The sequence below is a fragment of the Lagopus muta genome, chromosome 1, assembly GCF_023343835.1.
Source record: "Lagopus muta isolate bLagMut1 chromosome 1, bLagMut1 primary, whole genome shotgun sequence".
Lineage (NCBI taxonomy): Eukaryota > Metazoa > Chordata > Aves > Galliformes > Phasianidae > Lagopus > Lagopus muta.
Window position 1 is genome coordinate 58,525,448 of NC_064433.1, and position 14,403 is coordinate 58,539,850.

Below are 14,403 nucleotides of genomic sequence, written 5' to 3' on the forward strand. Positions count from 1 at the left end.
CACTGGGTCCATGTGCAGTTCCCCATTTGTCAAAGGGGAGCAGCAGAACAATGCATGCCAGACTCTCCCTCCCTATCCCCTTAGCCAGTCTCAGTTCCTTCCCACCTGGGCTAGGTGTTGTGACAACCAAACTACTTGGCAAACTTACTCCACCATATACTAAGCCATGCTTCAGTGATTCGTTGTGAACAAGAGCCCTTGCACAAGTTTGCTGAAATTCAGCAAAAATCTATACCTTAGTGTTAGAATTACTCTGCTGCAAAAACACAGTCTATTTCTCACATAACTGGAACTCTCCTGGACAGAGTTCAGCACAAGATCCAAGAACTGAAAGGATAAAGTTAATCTGCAGGACCACCTTCATGCCCCCATTTATGCTTCTAAGCTTACAGCAGCCATTCTCAGTCAAATGAAAGCATTTACCAGGAATTCAGTACTTGCTTGACATACAGTACCAGAGCAAGATTAGAGCAGCTTGGCAGTACCGTACTTAAGGTACAAGATTGTCTGAGCCTGTTAAGGATCCACTGCCTAAAATCAACAGTGAGATCAATAGCAACACTTTGTGGACAGTTTTACATTTGAAAGCATTCCTTTGGACGTGGACAGAAGCTGTTTGCTTAAGAATGGGAAGGTCCAAGAACATTTTCTGGCTGAAGACTAAGCCTTGGGGCAAGTATTTTCAGCCTGCTACAAGAAGTTAGATGATACCATTGTATACCTTGAAGGCAAGATACAAGCCACCTCTTATCTATGCTGATTTAAATTTGTAAAGCTTCGAAGTCAGGAACAACTCTACTGAGAGCCGGGAAGCCAGAAGCTATCACTCTAACCACTCTGTAAATAAAGAGAACACTTACCTTCCACCTTCATTTGTCACTGTCATCAACTGATCGTCACACCTTGGACGACTCACTGCTGCCAAGACAGCCTGAATCAGCCACATTCAGCCATTCTGTCTAGCTGTAAATACGTGACCAAAAGAGAGAGTACATGTACACTGTCATTTTCCTCATATTCTAACTTTATTTCAGGTGTTGTAGCAGCCTCCACACACAGGAGGGTTCTTGCAACAAGGATTCAGAGCAGTTATACAGGAGGTAATTTGCTAGATGTTACCAACATCTCGGATAGTTAATCACACAGTAGTTACAATAGCTTGAAGTACATTAAGACCAGATACTTGTCTCTGCAGGTTACCATCCCACCATAACAAGCAGTTCATTTTTATCTCATCTTCTATTGGCTTTATCGTCCTAATCCAAGCTGCCATTACAGACACTTACTACAAAAACAGTTCTTGAATGGGCTTATTAGTTTCACTCCTATGAAGCACATCATAATGCTACTATGTGATGGAAAGTACAGCAATAATAGGGTGGCAAAGTCCTAGGCTGCAACAATTCAGGACAAGCCCAAATGCAAAAGCTGTGGATGCAAGAGCAAAGGAAAAAAATCTGCTTATCTCTGGAAGACCACAGGTAGGCAAGGATCTTCAGAGAGATACCCTTGACTCCTCTGTCAACCTTAAATGAGGTCTGGGAAGGGACAGATCCTGGCTCCACCCGCTCCACCCCTTCCGGTCCCTCAGATGCACTGCATGTACCTGAGCTCCTCTAGGTTGGCCCTGCCTTCCAACCAGGTGCTCAATCTCTGGTTCAGGCCATAACTCAGCATTTCCGCCACACACACACACACAGAATCAGATTCTTCCTTCCAGTCTCCCTTTGAATATGTAGTGCTATCTCCTCCATCCATCAGGACTTGTAATCTGACTTTATTCAGTATTATCTGACGTTACTTCTGAGTCAGTTTGTTAGCATTTCCCTTTCCCTTAAGGAAACAACAACCACCACCAAGACGACATTTCTCAGCAGCAGCTGAAGTTATCCTTTCCAAGTCACTTGTCAGAGGTATCCTCTTCAAATCATATCATTAGCCTAGACCACATTGCAGGTGTTTTTTAAGTGATACTGTAAGTTATCACCATCTCCAGCAGCTCTGGGGGTATCTCAAGCTGTGAGGGTAAGGACCCAGCCTGGAGCCCCCACATGTCTGTCATCAAATACAGCTGCTGCTTTCCTGTTTGCAGGTTTCCCAGAGACACATAAGCAACACTGACACAGCTCCCTACAAAAATTACCACAAAATGCTGAAGGCAGCACCTGTATATTGAATTTATATAAAACTTAAGCAAGAAAAGCCAAGTCCCTTTCCTCTGCTTTGACTGGACAGGTCTGAATGTCACCAGAAGAAAAACCATCCCCACTCTCCAGAGTCACAGGCATTCTGCATTCACAGATCCCCAATGTTCTGCTCACGAAGAAGTACGGTTGCTTCTGAAATGTTCTTGGTGATATCAGGCAAAGTACTCACAGATAAGCAATAGTCACTTACAGAAAGAAGAATGGAACTCACCCCACTGGTGAAGGAGCTCTCTGGCTATGTAGCACTCCTTCTCATGGAACAACTTAGGCCAAACAGATGCTTTCCTTTCAGTGGCTGGCCCCCTTCTTCCTTCACGGGGAGAAATGTAAGGGCTCTCCACTGTCTCTTTGGGATAATCAAGCAAGCCTATTTGAGCAAGAAATTTTCTTGACGTTGTGCACATGCTAGGGATAGAGAGCGAGAGTTAAGAAAAGTTTTCTAAGAAGACAGGACAGGCTGGGCTCAGACAGACATCCTGACCAGACAGGGTTTGCACTTGACTGGCCCTCTTTATGCCCCATTGCATTAAAGGACTATGTAATGTGGCAGAAAATAAACCCCCTTGTGTCTCTATTTAACAGGCAGGCTGGAGGCAATTGAGTGATGCCCAATTCAGCACTGCAAGTCTGGTTACATATGAGCTATCACAATAATGGAGTCACAAATAGCACTCCGCATCATTTGTCCAGCAGCACCCAAAAGGGCTCTCCATAACCAACCTCGAGGAATTAGGCAGCACCCAATAAGAACTTTCACAGCTAGATTAGTGAACAGTGCAGTTAATTAAAGCAAGAGATTGCAGGCCTTTTTGGATGGTCAGTGATAACTGACAAAAAAAATTTTGCAGCGATACTGCAAAACATGTGAGATTAACCGTGAATGTAAGTAATATGGCCTGGCCACAAGCACATCTTAAAATAAATAAAAACAGCTCTATAGAGATCTTTAAGTTCCCCAAGAAAGTGCTCAGTGTGACCAAGTATGTAAATCTTACCCAGTATGCATCTCTATGGGGAAGAAATAAGAGACTCAACCCATCCACTGCTCCCAGAATTAGTCCATGCTTAGTATCTAATAGCGTCTTCCCTGACACAGCCCCCTCTTGAGCCATTTTTATACTATTTCCTATTATACAGGTTGACCCTGGATAGGATCACTGAATGGCATGAACTGGAAGGGACATCAAGGATCACCAGGCTCCAACCCCCCTGCCACAGGCAGGGTTGTCAACAGCTAGATCAAGTATTAGATAAAGATACCCAAGGCCCCATCCAACTTGGCACTGGAACACCTCCAGAATGGGGCACCCACAACCTCCCTGGACAACCTGTTCTAGCACCTCACCACTCACTCACTGAAAAATTTCCCTCCAACATCTATTCTAAATCTTCTCTCCTTTAATTTAAAATCATTCCCCCTTGTCATATCACTATCTACCCGTGTAAAAATTTGATTTCCCTCCTGTCCATAATCTCCCTTTAAATAGCATTAGACTGTACTGAGGTGCCCCCGCAGCCTTCTCCTGTTCAGACTGAATAAGCCAGCTCCTTCAGTCTTTTTTCACAAGAGAAGTGCTTCAGCCCTCTGATCATCTTCATGGCCCTAACATGATCTTGAGGGACTCCAGTAATACATACCTTTGTTACAAATGGTTTTTAAATTATCTAACTTTGCTTTTAAAGGTATAAGCTAAAAAATTCAGAGCATGAACTCACTGAGGAGTTACCACACATTGGAGTCAAATAGCTTTTAGGGAGATGTATTTTTGTGTTAAAGAAGTAAATAATATATATTATATATATATATAAATAATATATATATATATAAATAAGTAAAGTTCACCCAAATGATGGTATTTTTTTCGAAGAATGACAGTCTGTTGGTTCAGGGTACCAAATATACGGCCTATCAGTTCTGTAGTACCATCAAGTTCCTATCCTAGCAGTGGTACCACAGAGCCTGGTCACAGTATCTTCATTCTGCTCTACCATTTATGCTGTTTCTCTTCGAGTCAGCAAATCAAACCCCCCTTATGCTGCCAACACTATTGCCTAGGGAAATTCTGTGGAGTGGATTTCTTGCATACAAGCCACACTCCGCTTCTGTACCTTTCCTTAATGTGTGAACAACGCTGTACCTTTAATATAAATTTAACTTCCAAGTCACCTCTAGCAATTATTCCGCAGCCCCTTCCACCTATCCTTCTCATTGGTCCTCCCCAGTTTCTGCACACCCCTTATCAAATGCCAAAGATCCACCATCATCTTCTTCCTTCCATAACCAGAGCTCCCAGGTCTGCATTCTTATTCACGGAGAAACCTGGTTCTGCCAGCAGTTTTCTGGTAGCTGATCTGTTCTCCTTACACTTGCCTGTCAGGACTGTGTCTACATTTTGTTTACTGCTTCCCCATTTCCCTTCTATTCCCACTTGACAAGGTCCCTGATCAGATAATCCTGTTGAAATAAACATTCTTACATTCCTGTACTCTTACCAAGTAGCGCTGCAAGAAGGGGCTTGCTCCTCCATATTGCCTCCACCACTTCCAACAAGGTTTGTATCTATGTGTTTTATTTATTTCTTCCCTTATTCTTCCTCCTTTTCTTTTGCAATGGAAGGGTCCTTTAAGAAACATGCTACAGAATCAGAGCTCGTAACACTGCCTCACTAGTCAAGGGAATTACAGTCAGTCAGAAGGGAAGCAAGAAATAGACCACGCTTCTCACCAAGAACAAGATAACAGATAATTGCCATACCACACAGCAATAGAAAAGTTAGATACAGCACAGTAGGATTTTGTCCTAACAAGCTGTTTTGCCAATAGATGGGGTCAGCACAAAGGACGCAGACACCAACTTAAAGAAGCGTGTTTATCTTTATTCATGTTTAAATCAATAAAATAATAAGTGAAATAATACAGCAGGAGTAAAACAAAACAAGGTAGTGCACCTAATCATTACTACATAAGATTAACTGCAGTGATTAAGAAAGATAAATCATCAACTGCCCCAATATTTTACCATCATTCAGACCCACAATCACTGGGAAGCCCCGGTTGCAGTGAGGATTTGGAGAATCTTTCCCAGCAACTGGGAGGTCCTATGCAGTGCCTCCACTCACAGGTGAGATCTCTAAAGTCATTGCAAGGGGGTCCAGCTTTTAAATAGTTGAATAAATATGCTTACATAATTTCAAGTGCAGAAACATCGGATTTCATCCTCCTTTTGGATTCCACTCAAAGCCTGGCCAGGCTCAAGGAGGAACCAAGGGAGTTTCCCTGTCGATTTGGGCTTTAACCACATATTTCTCATGGCCTTGCAACATGCCTCTAAATAAAGAAAGATCCACCATCAGTTACTGTTACACAACAAGCATTACAACAGATCTTTATGAACTGACATCAAAACATATATTCACGTTAAAACAGAAAAACAGATAAACACTGCATTGCATGTGTGATATAGTCTTTGGTTTCAAGGTTCATGTGGAGGTCAGCTTTGGTTCAGGGCTTATTGTTCAGGCCTTAGTACCTCAGAAGCATCTCAAATGAGCTCAATGGGATTATTCTGAAAGAAAAAGAATTTTTCTGCAAGCACCAGGGACTGCAGGCATTTGGAACAGCCCTGGTTCAAAAGGAGCTTTAAAATTCTAGCTCTCCACAATACCAAGCAACACACAAACACTGCCAAAGAGATCACTGCTGAAAACAGACCTGAACCCAACCATTTATTGTTTATACTCCTCAGGGGAAAAGTCATCTTCACTCCTGACTAATAGCATTATGTGTGAAAAAGCAATTTTTAATACAAAATCAGAAGATTTGCAGGAAAAGGCATTAGTAAAAGGGATCAGATTCACCGGATCAATAAACATTTCCTAATAGTCTATTCAAAAACCTACAAGCAAAAGATTTTCTAACAGTAGTATCAGACTACTTATAATAGGAATATCCTTGCCTCACAGTACAGATTATGTTTATAACTGAAATGTATACTACCACACATCTATAGCTCATGCTTTTCTAGCTGTAATTCTTACTGTGATGAAAGAGGCCAGCCAATGATAAAGCAGAGTTGTGAGATGTTTTTTCATGGGTGGAGAAACCCTTTTTAGAAAATGCCTACACCCCCACGGCACAGTTGCAGACTCCTACTTAGCATCACACTTTATGACAGCAACCTTAAAATGTGCTTTGAACTCTGAAAGCTTTCCAACTTCCAAGGCACATCCAAAGCACAGCCTTGCACCTCCAGTAGCTGTAAGCAACTCCATTTTGAAGTACTGCTACATTATTCAACATCTAACTGCTAATTGGAGAAAAGTTTGTAATCTATGTACAAGATACATTAACTAATTTCAGTCAAACAACACTAATCATTCAAAATCACATAACATGCTCTTTGTATAAAGTGCTTATAACTGCACTTTATACAAGCAGTAAAGCATTTTATAAGTTTTAAGATCACAAGAGTGATCACAAGAGATCTTGAATAAGGAGTGAGTATAGCCATGACAGTGTTTCCTCTCTGCCAATTTGTAAAGCTTGCCATATACTGCAATTTACCCGACTGTCAATTATTCCACTCATTATATGGTCTTTCTTGCAGTGCCCCCAACTAATAAACCCTGCTGCCTTTTCAGTTGCTGTTTTACATTTCCATTGCTCTTTACAGTTCTGAAACTCCTGATAACTTGTGTCTGCTTAAGTATATGAGTCCTAAATAATATACATGTGTAGCAGTGTCTATCAATCACATGAAGGAGAAGCACGAACCTACTCCCTGTCAGCAGTAGGAAAGCACTGCAGTCCTTTGAAAAACAGTGAAAAACAGTTCAAGTAGCTGTGGAATAATTGCTATAGCGACTTGAAATTAAGGTACAGAACTGCTCACAGAGGCACAGAAGCAGCTGGTATGCAAGGAATCCTTAAAACAGCAGAGAAGGTGGAGCAGCAATCCTTGGTGTTGGTAGCAACATCAGGAGAACTTGATGTACTGACTCTTCAATGAGCAATGCCAGGATGGGAACCTGGTGGTACTAAGTACTGAAAAGCTGCATATTTGCTACCCTTAGCCAAGAGTCCATCATTCTTTGACAAAATACCATCCTTTAGGTGAACTTCACTCAGCATAACCTCATTATCATACCAGAACACTGCCGTCCAAAAAGCTACCTGCCTCCAAGCTATGATCACTCCTCACCAAGCCTAAACCTTTAGAAGTAAAGTGACAGAATTGCTCACCATTCGTAATCAAAGGCGCGCATCACTACAGTCCCTCAAGCTCCACCTGAAAAACAAGCAATAGTGTAAAAACGGCTTAAGATAAGGGGGATGTCACGGAAGGTACTACCAGAGACAAGTTAGGAGAATACCTCTGACTTCTGAGATCAGTTGACAGACTGAGCTTCTCTTCCTCCACATAGGGACACCTACTGAGTAAGAGTCTCACCCTCAGCTATACAGAGTGTTCCCCAGGAAACTCAGAAATCTCTATAGCATTGCTTTTATAACTGAAGGCACTTGTGGCCAGGTTGTATTATTTCTTGGTTAACCTCAAAAGCTGTGCAGACAGTGCACTTATCACCAGCAATCCAAAAGAACCTGCGCTCTGTTGCTTTAATGAGCAGCACTGTTCACTAATCTAGTCTTCACAGTCTTTAGTTTGGGTATGACCCAAACTCTTTCAGCATGGCCATGGAATTTGGCCATTTGGACACAATGAGTGAAGGACATTTTCCTGAGCTGCGTAAAAAAATATACATAGTATAGTTAGTGTATATAAGTAACAAAGTATTTTAATATATATTTTCTATTAAAACAAAAATAGGGCAACAAAAACATAAGTCTAGTGGGATAGCTGACCTTGGTTCTGTGAAACTAGTATATCAATGCCTGGTTTGGTATACTAGTAAGTAATTCCTACTGAGTTCTCAAGGTTCTCACAGATTTTTTTTATTTTTTTTTAATGATTTTTTTTTTCTTGTGCTTCATCTTTGAAAACAGTTGTTCACAAATACTGCCACAGAGCAATGACAGGAATAAGGAGCGACTATAAAGTGAGGGATGTTTCTACCCGGTAAGACATGTCTCGTAAAGAGACACAATCCAGCTGACTGTCAAATTGCAACTATACATTCCATTTGAAAATTCACAGCTAACAGATTGATGCCCATTGAAAATGGAGTCACAAACAGCTTTCTGAGATGTTGAATGTTACAAAGTTTGTCAGCGCCGCACAGGTATTCTGGATTTTTCTTCTGCAACAAACTTGTTAACTTATTGAATTTCCTCACAAAACACAAACATATGCTTAATAATTAAATAAGACAACTTTTGTGCTTGCTTAATAACAAAACCCACACATCTCCACGTAAGAAGTACACTCTGTTTTTGCAGCAGAGTAATTCTAACACTAAGGCACAGACTTTAGCTAAACTTTCTTACAAAATGGCTGCAAGGTTTCTTGTTCACAACAAATCACTGAAGCATGGCTTAGTATATGGTGGAGTGAGTTTGCCAAGTAGTTTGGTTGTCACAACACCTAGCCCAGCTGGGAAGGAATTGAGACTGGCTAAGGGGATAGGGAGGGAGAGTCTGGCATGCATTGTTCTGCTGCTCCCCTTTGACAAATGGGGAACTGCACATGGACCCAGTGTGCCTTGTCCTCCTGTTCCCCTTAAAACATGGGAAACAACAGTTGGGCCTACTATGCATTGTTCTCTTGTTCCCCACTGAAAGATGAAAGAACAACAGGTGGGTGATAAATTGTGTATGGAAAAATATTTTAGCAAACACATTGGGAAGACTGAGAGTGTGATAAGCTCAAGCAGTGAGCAGCAGGAGAGGTATCAGCTGCCTCGAGTGAGGGCATTTAGTGGAGTGGGTTTCAGTGATACGGCGCACAGTGTCTCCCTTGCCATAAGGAGGTGTGTGCCCATTACTGCAGTGAAGAACAACTTCTGCTGCTTTGCAAAGATCATTGCCTGATGAGAAACTGCTGATTCTGAGTGTTTCTTACATTCATAGGCACACACACACATATGGTAGGATGAAATCTAATTAATGGCATTTCAGTCACCAAGTGGCACAAGGGAATGCAAGGTAAATACATGCTGGTTTCAATTTGACTGAGCACACATCACAGATTGAAGAGAAGAGCCCCACACCACATCCTCCCCTCAACAGCAATCCATTATCACGTATGCAGCCCGCACCCAAACTACACACAGTCAGCTCATGACAAAATATCCCTGAAATCACATAACAATGTTAGAAGTTTACAATCCTGTTACTAGTTATCTAGGACTGCATGCAGCCTGCACGTTATACATGCCTGTTCTACAGTTTTTCACAAACCCTCATGGTTGGTCTTAACAATGCATGAGAAAATGAACACTGCTAGGAATTAAGACATCTGAATAGCGCCCATCTCTGCTTGGGCTTCTGCTCTCTACTCCTATTTTGCGATATTTGACCTTACCTCTCCATTCCTTTCAAAATAGGGGGCAGAGAATATTAATCTCTCTATTCTACTCACTTACTAACTATTAGTCATCAACAAAGAGAAGAAGGATTCCACATCAAACCAACAGGTCAAGCAGATCAATTTTTGTACTGATTGAGACCAAGAGAGGCCACCATCAGCAAGACAGTTACACACCAACAAATGAAACTAAGCATGTTCCCCACAGTCTATGGGACCACTTCCCATATTTGCAGCCAAAAGCAGGAGCCACGTAGTGGTTTGGTAGGCTGCTGCATGCAGTTCAGCTGGACACTGTACTGGAGAAGACTGAACTGGTATAACAGTCCCCATTTGACAACTTTTCCTCACGGAAAAGGTAAATATAAAAACGACAGTTTAAATTTTAGAAACAAAAAATATTTCACTATCAGAAGATGTTTCCAGAAACTATTTAAGGCAAAGAACTTGCTGGCTTTTTAAAAGCCAGTGTTTGAAGGATTGCTTCCAATGGATAAGAATTATTTTATGAAACTACAAGCACTGCAGTTTAAGAGTGGTATGAAGGGGAAAGGGGGAGAACAGTGGAAAAGTGTCTGTGCATTAGGTGGTAAAACGAGCCAAAATAAAAGCCTCTCCAAAATCCTGGCAGATCAGTTAACTTGAGGATGCTCCAGCTACCATCAAGCAGGAAAGCAAAACACTTCATAGTACTCTTGATACAAAGGTACACAGTGATGTTTTTCTGCCAAAGCATCAGTTCATATACTATCTTCTGAAAAAAACAAAAAAACAAAACAAAACAAAAAAAACATATATATATATAAATATATACTTCTGGGTTTGCTGTTCAAGTCCGAACATGCCAGCTGCAAAAAGTGGCGTTCTACCCTTTACTTTGAAGTACCATAACTTGCTTCAGTGAGCTGCATGAATACAGAGAATTGACAGCTCCCGATGAATAGCTTTAGGACCAACTTTGCACATTACTAAGGCTTTGTTTTGTTACTCAGATGAATGCCTAACTGGCAGGAATACTGACAGTAAAGGATTTCATTTCCTGAACAGTAACCTAACAGTGATCATTAACACCACCTTGCTTTCTCTGCCAGGAATGACTATCCAGATGTTTTAACACACTGGCTGGATAGCTCAAGAACATCAGGTGATAAGAGATAAAGAAGCATTTGTTACTCGCAGTCACTTTTACTTTTCCCACAGTTCTGAGATGCGAGAGCTAGAAAATATTTACCATTAGGCGCCATGAGTTAGGCTTGTTTTCTTTTACTTTCAATCTTCCCAGGAGGCTAGTTAAGAGTAGGGAAAAGCCCAGCATTACCACAGAGCTCCTGGAAAGAGGCAGCTGCATAATAACTTCTAGGAAAAATGATCCTCAGCATTCCTATGGGCTTCAGAAACGTGCGTTCTAGATGATGCCTCCAGTTTTCACCAATATCTAAAGGCTTCCAGAAGCATACAGAGAAACCTCACAGAATTAGTGCTGTAGAGGTGCCAGCCCCTTCTCCACATTTCCTTTTGCCTTTGCAGATGGAGAATGTTAGATGTTCCTGAGTTGGAAGAGACCACAAGACCACAAGATCCAACTCCTGGTTCCACACAGCATCACCCAAGATCCAAACCCTGTGTCCGAAAGTGATGTCCAAACACTCCAGCACTCGGGGCCGTGCCCACAGCCCTGGGCATTCCGTCCCATGCCCACCACCCCGCGGTGCAGACCCCGTCGCCCCTCCCCGTGCCTGCCTCTCGGGATAGCACACCCCGCAGAGAGAGCCGCTAAGCAAACTTCTGCCTGAGGCGATGAGGGAGGAGGATCTTTCGGAAAAGCAAACCTGTAGATTTCATTGTGCTCGCTCAGCCTCCGGCCAGACGCCGGATCAATGCTAACCGACCCGCGAGCCGAGCGCTGAGCGCCGAGCACCCGCAGCGCCGCGCTGCCACCCGGCCTGCCGCGCTCCCCGGCCCCGCGCAGCCCCACGGGCCCCGCCGCCCGGTCCCGGCCGCGCGCAGGAAGGCCCGGCTTCACCGCCGCTGCCGCCCTGCCCGCCGCCCGTGCTCACCAAACCCGGCGCCCGATCCGCACGGAGGTAGAAGCGGAGCCGGAGGCCGCTGGGCCCCCAGGCCTCGGAGGATAGAACGAGGCCTCCGCAGCCCGCAGGCAGAGCGGCGGCACGGAGCCAAAGACCGCCCCGGGGCGGGACCGCGCCGGAGCTGTAGGAGGAGGCTGCGCGCGGGCGGCTGTCCCCTCGGTGGCCTCCTCGGGTCGCTATGGCGCAGGCGGGGACTCGGCATTCCCTCGGGTGCGGGGGCCTTCCGGCCCGCTAGGGTCCTGGAAGAGTCATCCGCGTGCTGAACACTCATTTAATTAGGGAAGGTGAACGTTCAAAAGGGGAGACGGAGCAGCTCGATCCTTTGTTCGAGCAAACGGGCAGCCCGCTGAGCGCACCCCCGGGGGGCTCTCAAATTATCAGAGGGCACGGTGAGAGATGAACTGCGCCTTGCAATAACCGTAGGTGTGCTGGATAGCTGATTGCTCAAGGTACCAAACCGCAATAGGTTGAAGTGAGCAAGGAAAACTACAAGAGGAACAACATGAGCCCGTGCTTATGATAAGCGAGGACAGCTGCATTTTTGTGACCGAAAGTTGCTTAAGGGACCACCGCATTGAGGATGAGCAACCTCCAGCTCAAATTCAGTAAGAAAGAAACCATGTAAAAAAAAAAAAGAAAAAAAAGAAAATGAAAATGGGCAGAGACAGTTCTTGGAAAAGGGGTGGACATTTTGAGAAATAGTATGACTGCATATCAGGCTTTGTGGAAATGTAATGAATACGTTATGCAGTCAGAAATGAAAGCGTGTGCACAGAAGCAAAGGTAGAGAATTGCTTTGGGTGTGAACCCCGTTCTCTCTCATGATACCACCAAGGATACCAGCTGATGATCATCGTTCAGTGATTGTTATCAGTTATTATATTAAATGTTTCCATTAGCATGCCCCCCCCACAACGTGTCATATGCTGCCATGTGTAATTCACTCTAACTGTGCCACCCAAGGCAAAGAAGTTAACGCTTATGAGCCTGTGAAGCCTGCGCACTCTGCTTGAAGTTCACAGGTTGGCATTAGTCAGCTCCTGTGGTTTCTCATTCTGTTTGGCACAGATAAGCTTTAGCAGCACACCCCTAGCAGTATTACGAGGCTACTGTTTGTAAAGGCACTATCTCCTATCTTATCAGAAGGGCCCCACAAGGGAACTCAGGAATGCATTGAGGAATGCACTCAGGAAGGAAGAAGGAAGTTCCCCAGCTGCTCCAGGATGATCTGGAGGCCACATTAAGTCCTTGCTGAAACCGAAACTGAAACCAGACAAAACTGGTTGAGGCAGGCTGAAGCAGGAATAAGTGTAACCTGAAGTAACCTGTGGTTCACCGAGGCCGAAATAAACGTGCAATTACACAGCCAAAAAGGAATAATGAGATTTAAGGAATGCTATAATGAAGTAATGCCCCACCCTCACTTCCTGTGTGAATGAGTGAACGCCTTACAGAGCTTGCGCAAAGGAATGACGCGAGACATATAACCAGAGACAATTTTTACCTAAGCTAATAGCTTTTTAAAGCTGTTTTGTTGAAAACAACTGTGTAAATATCAGATTGGGATGTTCCCTTCGCTCCCAAGTTTGTAGTCTTAAACGAAGTGCTGTCAGCAAACCTCAGTCCTGTAAGTCTATCGAATCTGTACACCAGGCCCTGTGCTCCCAGGATTTGGGAGAACACAAACACCATGAAGACCAACCCCTAGCTCCACAAAGAACCACCCAAAGGTCAGATCATATTTCTGAAAGCTTTGTCTGAGATTCAATAGATAAAACAAAAATAGGCGAGTTAACGTGAGAAGAAAATACAATATAGTACAGTGCTTACAAATCACAACATTGCCAGAAGACTTTGATGTGCTCAGAAGCTCTATGTTCATGTTTTAAAGAGATGAAAAAGCTACGTAGAGTAAATCTCACATTAAATTTTGTAAAGTGAGTAACTGTTAGGAAAGCAAAGCTCATTACATAACCACACTGCTGATTTCTATTAAGCTTTGCAATTCACTCATGCACATTCTCACCCACACAAGTACCAGAACGAGTGCCTAAGTGGCTTGGCATGTGTATGGGAACTGCTAAGTCAGGGCCTGAACCTCTGATTGATCACCTGAGGCGAGCCATGAGTCAGCCAGAGGAGCACAGGTGGAGGCAATTCTGTGCTGCTGGAAGGGATGGAGCCTGGCTGCACCCCTCCTAGAGCTATTGAAGAGCTGGCTACCAGGGGGGAAGGATCTCTTCTGGAGTTTTGTGAGTGAGTCCAGGATAGGGGTAAGCCTTCTATTTATTATCTTTTGTTATCATAGTCTGCTTTGTCAAATTCTCTTGTTTATTTCATAATTATAGAATTTTAATATTAATTGATTGTACAGCATGACATATAGGATATGAGGCTGACCTGTGAGACAGAATGCATCTGCTACAAAATCCTCTTTGTGCCCTATGATCCACTTCACTGTTGAGAATGCACGCACATATGTAGGTAGCCTTTAAGAGCTAACAGTTACTGTGATCTTCTGCCTCTGGGTGGGTCTTACATAACATTGCTGAGTTGCAGCAGTCCTTTTGTTTTCCTTTTGTTGTTTTCTAGCTCAGGCCAGCACATTTATCCCTGCTCATCTTAT

The 14,403-nt window shown here is 43.5% G+C and overlaps 1 protein-coding gene across 1 annotated transcript in view; it reads right to left on the reverse strand.

Moving 5' to 3' along the window:
- The window catches only part of RESF1 (retroelement silencing factor 1), a 72,186-nt gene that overhangs the window by 15,064 nt on the left and 42,719 nt on the right, over window positions 1-14,403 (reverse strand). The gene's annotated exons all lie outside the window — the stretch shown is intronic.